This window comes from Corvus hawaiiensis, chromosome 2 (assembly GCF_020740725.1).
Source record: "Corvus hawaiiensis isolate bCorHaw1 chromosome 2, bCorHaw1.pri.cur, whole genome shotgun sequence".
Taxonomy (NCBI): domain Eukaryota; kingdom Metazoa; phylum Chordata; class Aves; order Passeriformes; family Corvidae; genus Corvus; species Corvus hawaiiensis.
The window spans coordinates 68,467,730-68,476,094 of record NC_063214.1 but is presented as its reverse complement, the minus strand read 5'-3'; the positions used below and the strand labels follow the sequence as shown (position 1 = coordinate 68,476,094).

The 8,365-nt window shown below is 35.0% G+C and overlaps 1 long non-coding RNA gene across 1 annotated transcript; it reads left to right on the top strand.

The window, feature by feature from the left end:
• The first annotated feature begins 3,716 nt into the window (after positions 1-3,716).
• LOC125321236 lies at positions 3,717-6,891 on the top strand. Its single transcript, XR_007201492.1, has 3 exons — positions 3,717-3,760; positions 5,114-5,175; positions 6,808-6,891. It is a non-coding gene; the product is annotated as an uncharacterized LOC125321236 (long non-coding RNA).
• Positions 6,892-8,365: the final 1,474 nt, after the last annotated feature.

Sequence of the window (8,365 nt, the reverse complement as noted above, 5' to 3'; positions counted from 1 at the left end):
GGAGCTGGCTGGAACCACCTGTGCTCTTCACAGGGGCCTCCCTGCAGCCCCTGAAAATCAGCACCTGGAGACCTTCACCTGGTGCATGTTTATTACTAGTGCAGAACACATAGGCATAGTAATCCAACATAATTGTGAAACTTTATGTTAATTGTGTGCACAGACCATTTGTATAATAAATGTGTGTAAGGTAAAGCTGAACTGTGCCCAGGAGATAGATATGGTGGATGTTCCGAATGTGTAAAATTCTCAGATATTTCATGGTTCAGAATCTGAGGTAGAAAAAAAAGTAAATACTACCTTTCTCTCCCGAATTTTTCTTGTCAAAATGCATTCAGCTCCTCATCCTGAACACCATAAATAGTTCTTATCATCAGATGCTTATGATTTTGAATATTCATTAAAGTGTGAATATTTAAACACTTTATTTTTTAACCCTACCTATTATGCGTGTTTATCCAAATAGTCATTGTTTTAATACAAATGACATCACGTTAGAGTGACGTTCATCCACCAACTAATATTTCTTCTGTATATGATGAAATATATTATTTTCATTGCTTTTCATCCTATCAGTTTTCAATACTGCTGGTTGCTTATCAGTCCTTGCCTGTGAAAACTGATCATATTTAACAATTTATTTTACTTTCTCTTTTTTGTTATTGTATATGTTCTTTTTAATTAATTATCAGCCAAAACTGCACTGTCCCTGCATTTCTCAAATGCCTCTGTATGAATCTCTCTCTGCCTTACAATACTAGCTCTTTATGCAAGGGATATATTACAGTTTCTCAGACAGAATATCTGAAATTGTACTGAGGTTAATTACTTTATATATTTTTTCATAGAAATTATTTTGAAGTATATTCATTTGGATTTCTTTTAATCATGGAGCAGATGCTTTCACCTCAGAATTTCCACATGCTCTTAAAATGAAAGGAACAGCAATATTCAGAATATGGAAATTAGCTCACTTAGACCCAGAGTCTGTGCTTATGTTATTGCACAAAAACCTGAGGCATTTTAATCATTCATTACCTGGCTGACATTGCCCAGTCTGCTTTAAAAAAAATTTACAAACCCCTGCAGAATGCTTAATAGAACAGGCCACAGAATATTGTTGTATTTGTATACATACAATAACTGGAGAAAGAAATTTTTCAAAAGAAAAAACTCTGTAAGAACATTGTAGAGATGTTTGATTAAACCTCTGCTACTCAGTAGGATAAATTGTAATTTTTTTATCAAACACAGCAGAAATTATTAAACTTATTAGGGAAGAAAAATTATTACAGTCACTAGCCACCTGAGCTTTTTGGACAGAAGATCCCTGGGATATAATGATTAAATTTCAGGGGTCAGAAAGAATTTAGAAGGATTAAAAAAAACAAAAAACAGACAAAAATGGTGGGAGGAGAAGGAAAGAAGCAATGTAACCATCAGATTAAATGTAATTCTGAGAAAGGACTACAAAGATTTGGGCATAATAAATGATGAAAACATGTTTCAGTAAGCTAGGAAATTTTCTCTTGTTATTTCATTTTTTATACTATTCATCAAGTCCCTATTTTGCATGGGTTTTTGGAATCATGGACATTACCTAAAGAAAGCATTGCATCCTCTCAATGTGTTCTCCTCCTAACTATAATAACCTTCAGCATCTCAAAGCTTTCAATGTCTTATCTAAAAAGGGACAATGTTAGAATCAAGAAATCAAAGTTATTGGTGATACATTATAGTTACTTTTGATCCTGCAAAGCAATCACATGACAAAACTGTCTTGCAGCCTTCCTTTGGATTTTCATTGGACCTCCTCCCCATATTTACAAATGTTAATTCAATGAGACTAACAAGTTCAGCTTAACATTTATTCAGGGACAGCAAAAATTGAGGTCTCAAGTATAGACACATGTAAACAGCAGAATGCATTTTAATCCCAATCTGTAGAAAGGGAGGGACAACTAAAGCTTCAAATCAGAGCACAAGAAATTTTCAGAAATTTTTCCATCAATCTAAGCCTCTGCACTATGTCACTCTGTCTTGCTGTCAATCTTCAACCAGTCAGGGGCTTCCTGTGTTATGGCAAGCTCTGCATCATCTCCTCTGAATCCCTAGGAAAAGTATTTCTTTCCCTCGTCTCATGGAACAGTAATGTATCTGTTCCTTGCTTTTCTGAGATATATATTGTTTAGAAGAACTGCATTCTTACCTCAGGAGCTGTCACTTGGTCTCTTTTTTGGCCTCTGTCACCCTGTCCCTAGCTTCAGGTGCCTCACCCTGGTGGGCATGTGCTTAGGTGGACTGGGAGCAGGCTGAAAGCACCAGGTTCTCCAAACCTCTGGATCCATGTGATCCAGAGTGCAGGAGTGTTACTTTCTGGGGGCTTGCCCCATGTTTTTTGAATAAACAGTACATGAACAAACCAGATATGCCCAGTTAAAACCAAATAATTCCATATTTTCATTAATATATTTCTAGAAATAATGCTTGAAATTGAAGATATGTGAAAAGCTTCAAAGAAACAGTTTCGTCCTTTTGCTTCAGGAGATTTGGTCAAGCCACTGTGATCAAGGTATTTTGTGCTGACAAACCAGAGACCAGATAGTTCATTAACAGTACATTGCACTGAATCTTCCTTTTTTATACTTTCCCAATTTCCCTTTACACAAATTATAAAATCTTGAGGCTAATGATGGATATAGCACAGCACAATCGTTATTCACTGAAGTCTGTTTCAGCAAAGAGGCTCCTACATGCAAACCCACAGAGAGTCATGGATGATGGGGAAAAATATAGAGGCAAAGCTATTTTGTTTTTCATATTCAGCCTAATTACCGGTATATAATGAGGTGGCAGACTCACTGAGTACCAAGTGTACCTGCAGAGAACAGAGTCCATTTTCAAAATTTGTCTCAGTTTAGTGAAATTTATGAAGCTGAGAGCAAGATGACAGAAGTAGTAGTTTTGAGAAAAGAAGCACATTCTGGAATTCTCTTCCTTTAAAAAAAACCCCCATATATATATATATAACAAATATTTGAAAAATAAAATATCCAAGCCTGAACATTTTTTTAAGTACGTATTTGATAAATATTAAAAAAAACCCAAACAAACAAACAAAACAACAAAAGACTTAATTATGGTTACATGTTTCTCTTATGAATTTGTTGCATTCAGGTTACAGAATGCTTGATTTCCCACCCAATTACAGAAAAAGCCTTGTTATGGGCAAAAAGAATGCATTGTATATACGAAGCTAAGAATTGATTGTTAGTCTCATTAAAAACTCTTAACAGTATAATCAAAGAACTGTTACTCCAGTTGCATTGATTTTAACATTTCTGGGTCAAATCAGATGCAGGTAGAATGATGCATACACAAGCTCTATAGAATCTACTCCTTTCTTTGGTGCTATGCTCAGCCTTCTACTTCTCCTCTGCATCCTGTTGTCAATGGCTTCAGTTCTTGGGGGTTTTAGGTATTAAATCATAAGTATACCAGTGATGAAAGAAGTATGGTGCTAGGTATTAATGGTTTCTTCCTCCTCACTCTAGGATTCACCTAGGCTCATTTTTTATGCATATATTATCATATTCCACATCCTCCTTTTACCTGCAAGTGCACCATACATCTGAATTTACTGTATATGCTGTGATTTATAAGTAATGGATTCTTACTCTTTTTTTTGTCACGCCTGTAACTGGTTTTTTTTCCCAGCTCCCAAGGTTGCATTCCTTTGAGGACCAGTAGCTGAATGCTGGTGAGTGGTTTAAGGATGCTGGGGTTTACTTTCACCTGGTGCCTGTATTTTCCCGGCCCCTGTGATCACCCTCTGCCTGCTTTTGCACTCCTGTTCCAGGTCTGCAGCCTGTCACAGGCAATAGCAGTAATGTTCTTACTGAGTTACAGTGCTACAGATTTGCCATACAGGGATTTCTGATCCAATTTCACATTGAGCAAAAATGTACTTTCCCACAGAAATATTACAGTACTTTGTGTAAAGGAGAAATATGGAACTGTTTTGACAGTGATTAAATAATATATTGACACTTCCACTTTCACTTTTTTTTTCCTACAGTTGACTCTGCTAGCCCAATATTTTTTAACTGGAAATTTTAACTTGTTAGTAGAGAATTAAAAGAACTTTTGCCAATTATATCCCATAGATTGTCAAATAAACCTTCCTAAACTGAATGCTATATTCTATTTCCTGATAATTACATTTTTTTTAATGTGATTTAGTTTCTCACAAGTGTAAATATCCTATGATAAATGGATTTACTGAAAGTTTCTAAGATCTATTACCATTGTTATGAATCCTTTTTCTTAGTTAGATTTAATGCCAAATTTATTGTCAGTATTTAAATAGGTGTGAATTCTAAAATACAAATTTTTATTTATAAAACCTCAAATTCAGCAGTTGAACAGCAAATATTGTATGTGTTGTTCAATACTTTTGTTTTATATGATCTTTATGCTAAAGTCCTTTTATTGAAAATGACTACTCTTCAAGACACAAAAGTAATTTAGTCTATCTGTGATGATTCCAACTGAATTAATTAAAGTGGTCACACTCCCTTCTGAGCTTAAACAATGATTTTGAGCACCAGAGTGGCACTGTAGATGGAAAATTGTTGTGTAAACTGAAGTTAATATAAAAAGTTTCAAGATAAAACAAAATAATCCTTCATATTTTCTAAATCACCAGTAATATTATTTCAACAGCTCTACACTATGCTTTCAGAAATGGATGCACTTTCAGAGATTTTTTTTATCGCTTTGCCATGGTGATAAAGAAAATCTTCAAGATTACAATCCTTGGTTCAGAATATTATAGAGACTCTGAAAAAAGAAAGTCAATGCTTATGAGGCAAAGAACTGACAGAAAAAAGAGGAAAATCAAGAAAATAAAGATAAGGGAAACAACAGGAGGTTGCTTGTTGAGCGTAGTGACCTTATTTGCTGCTCTTAATAAGCTAAAATTGTGCCAATAACAGAAAAAAAAAGGGGAAAATAAAGTCTTTTTAAATTCAATTTTTCAGCGCAGTGGTTGGATATTGTTGGATTTTGTTTCCTGCATCTATTCTCAGGACTCTTTATTTTTTCCCCTCAGGGTAATACTTTAAAATGGAACTTGTAAGCTAAAATGGAAAAACCTCACCTGATTATACATGGGTAAGTTATTGTTACTGACATGTATGCAAACTGCTAACTAGTGCTATGTGCCCTTCATTCAGCCTGCATTATTTCCTTGACAAGCAGCACCAAAATTACTGGGCAAGAGTGAAATACAGCCCTGAACTAGTCTCAGAGCTTATTAAATATTTAATAAGTAATAAGAATCCATCGAAGGATGGACTTTTCCTTACCTGTGACAGCTCGAGGCAAGAATTGTTTTACGACTTGGCCTGAAAAGTGATTCTCTATGAAAATGACATGAGCATAAGAGGCAGGAAAGAGGAAAAACTATTCTATTGTTAGCATTTAAATATAGGGTAGTCTATGAAGAGCTGACTTATTTGCTTTTAATATTATGGGGCCCCAGGAACTAGGAACTATGACTGCAGACCCAGTTTTGTGCATTTATCTTGGTGTATGAGTTGTACTGAGTTCTGAGAGAGAGTTCTTAGAGACTGAGTTCACTAACATGGAAGGTTTTGATCCAGTTTCAGCTGAAATTTCCTCTTTTCTGCTTCTGCTACCATCTACTTAGACAGTGCAATAGCTGAAGAGCTTTAGTGCTGTTGCTTCGAATGTAATTAAGAAGGAAAATGTTGCTCATTGCTGCTTTTGATGAAACATACATACATACATTCAGTTTTGCTTGTAACTGTCCTTTTCCTGAATAAGAAATGTCGTCCTTATATCTATTCTGAATTTGCCCTCTGCTAGTTTAAAAACACTATCCCATGTCCTATTGCAGCAGGCCTCATTAAAACGTCCACCCCCAAAGAAGCCTGTATTTTGGTGAATATGCTAAACATAATTTGTTTTCCATAATTTCCTATATTGTATAAATCTGGATTATCAATTCTAACTTACCACTTTTGTAGCATTGAAAATTGTTGCTTTAAATATTTTTGGTTGGGTAGTGTAAAAATTGAAGAAGAAATGAGAGTTCCTAATAAATTACTAACTTCAAAGTGGCCTGAAGTAGAGAAATGAGAGACTAAAAACTCTGTGTTGAAAAATCCATGAAAATGGAGAAGATACTCAGATGAATTAGTGCCTCATCCAAGGCCTCTGAGCAGCAAGCACCAGTGCAGGACACAAAGGAAGAAATCGTATGTCTTATCATCACAGGCCCCATTGCATTTGTTGCCTTTTTTTATTTTTCTCATTAAATTAGATAAGGGCTTCTTTAATAACCAAGAAATTTTAGAACTCTTGCATTCTCCATATAATTAAGCATGTGGGAGACAGGGTTTCAAACCGTGAAAAAAACAGTGTAACAAAAATTTTGATGCCATAACTCTTGAGAGATGAAAGAAAACATTTATCTCTGATAAATTATAAGAATTAATCAAGTACTAGAAAAGGGTCTAAGAAATCCTTCAATTAAAAGTAACCCTTAACAAAACAGCTAGAAATGACTCAAGTAAAATTATATTACAATCAATAATTCAATGTATAGAAAGTACAGAAATACTAATGTAATACAAGAAAAGGCCCTAACTAGCAACCGAATGAAGAATTCAGAGCTCAGGAATACCAACAGTATACCAATTTTATCCAAATGAGTACAGGCTAAGAAAATTTGCATTAAAAAAAGTAAATATTAAAACAGTCAATTGGATCTGTTTGCAGGCAGCTACAGTGAGCCCTATGAAGATAAAAGAACTGCAGCACCCCTAGCACAGATGAAGTTTTTGTCGAAGCAGTGGAAAATTGAATGTAAGTGAACTATCACACTAAGGCTGCTGTAACATTTCCTTATTTAAAATGAAACAAAGGTGCACCACTGCTGTTATAGCTGAAGCAGAATTAACAATAAAATACAAGTAATGAAAAGCAAAATGTAAAAATTCCAAACTTCCAATGGTGTGCTTTTTACCACTAAATTTATATATAAGGAAGATAAAAATTAGAAAAGCTTTTATAAGTTAAGAAAAGAAAAAAAGGATGTTGTTGGGCTAAAATTGCATCTAGCCAGATAAAACAAATAACTGATTTTAATATTTGGGACTGCAAAGTTTATATTTTAAACACATATATTCCAGAATTATGTTCCTTGCTGAAGGGACATTGGGTCCAAAGAAGTATTAGAGTTATAAAGGCAATCCTAATGATCTGTTTCATGAGGCTGGTAGAGACAGAGACTGAGAAAACATAAATATCAGAGTATACATCTGATCATGTAATTCTCTCGAGTTGCTAGGCACCCCACTTCAGGATTAAAAAAAATTCCATACTGCTTCTGGAATCCAGAACCCAGGACAGACCCCTGTTCAGAACTAATCAGAATTCAGAAGACAAAATGCTGAAATAAATCATATCCACTGATATGAGCATTCAACTAAGAGGAGTTTAGTCTCTCTGCCTACTAACTTTTGTTAACTTTCTTAATTAGTCAGTAGATGAAATAGGTTCTGATATTTTAAGTTGACTAGGATGATATTTTTTTTCCCTGAAATGCGTTGGAGAGAATCATTAACTGGAAGAAATGGGGAGGTATCAGTAACTTCCAACAAGGGATAGAGTGGCCCTTTTTTGCCATCACAGAAAAAAAAAAAAGTGTGAACCTTTGCCTTGGGGAAGGACCAAGACTGCCAGTTTTGCATGCACTGAAATCTTTGTTGAGAGCCCTAAGAGTTCAGTAAATATCAATCACCTACATATGGCTCCCACTGGACTTCAATGCACCCTGAACCTTTCACAACATGTGATGTTCACTGGGCTAACTACACTCACAACAAAGTATATGAGCAGCATGTTGTAGTTTTAGTGTCTAGTAACTATATAGTGTCTAGTAACTTTACAGATAACTTTACAGTGAAATAAGGAATACTTCCTGTCTTTGGCAGAGGTTTCCAGAAGTCTCTGTGGTATTTATAATGAAGGCAGAAAGATCCAATGATCTGATGAACTTTTGCACCTTTCAAGTTGAAAAAGTGCATTTAGGTGTCTCCAAGGGTAAAAAAGCTTGAGCAGCTCCAGGTATTGATGAATAGAGTGCATACCAGGGATAAGTTCATCTTGTCTTACATGACCTAGATTGTTCTTAGACAAACATTGCCCATAATTGATATCAGTGTGATTGATAAGTAGCTTAGTGAGGTCCTAAGAGACTCAAGGAAATAAGAAAATCCTCAAAAATGTTTAGACTTTTACCTTAAAAAGTTTAACTGTCAATCTTGACAAGATT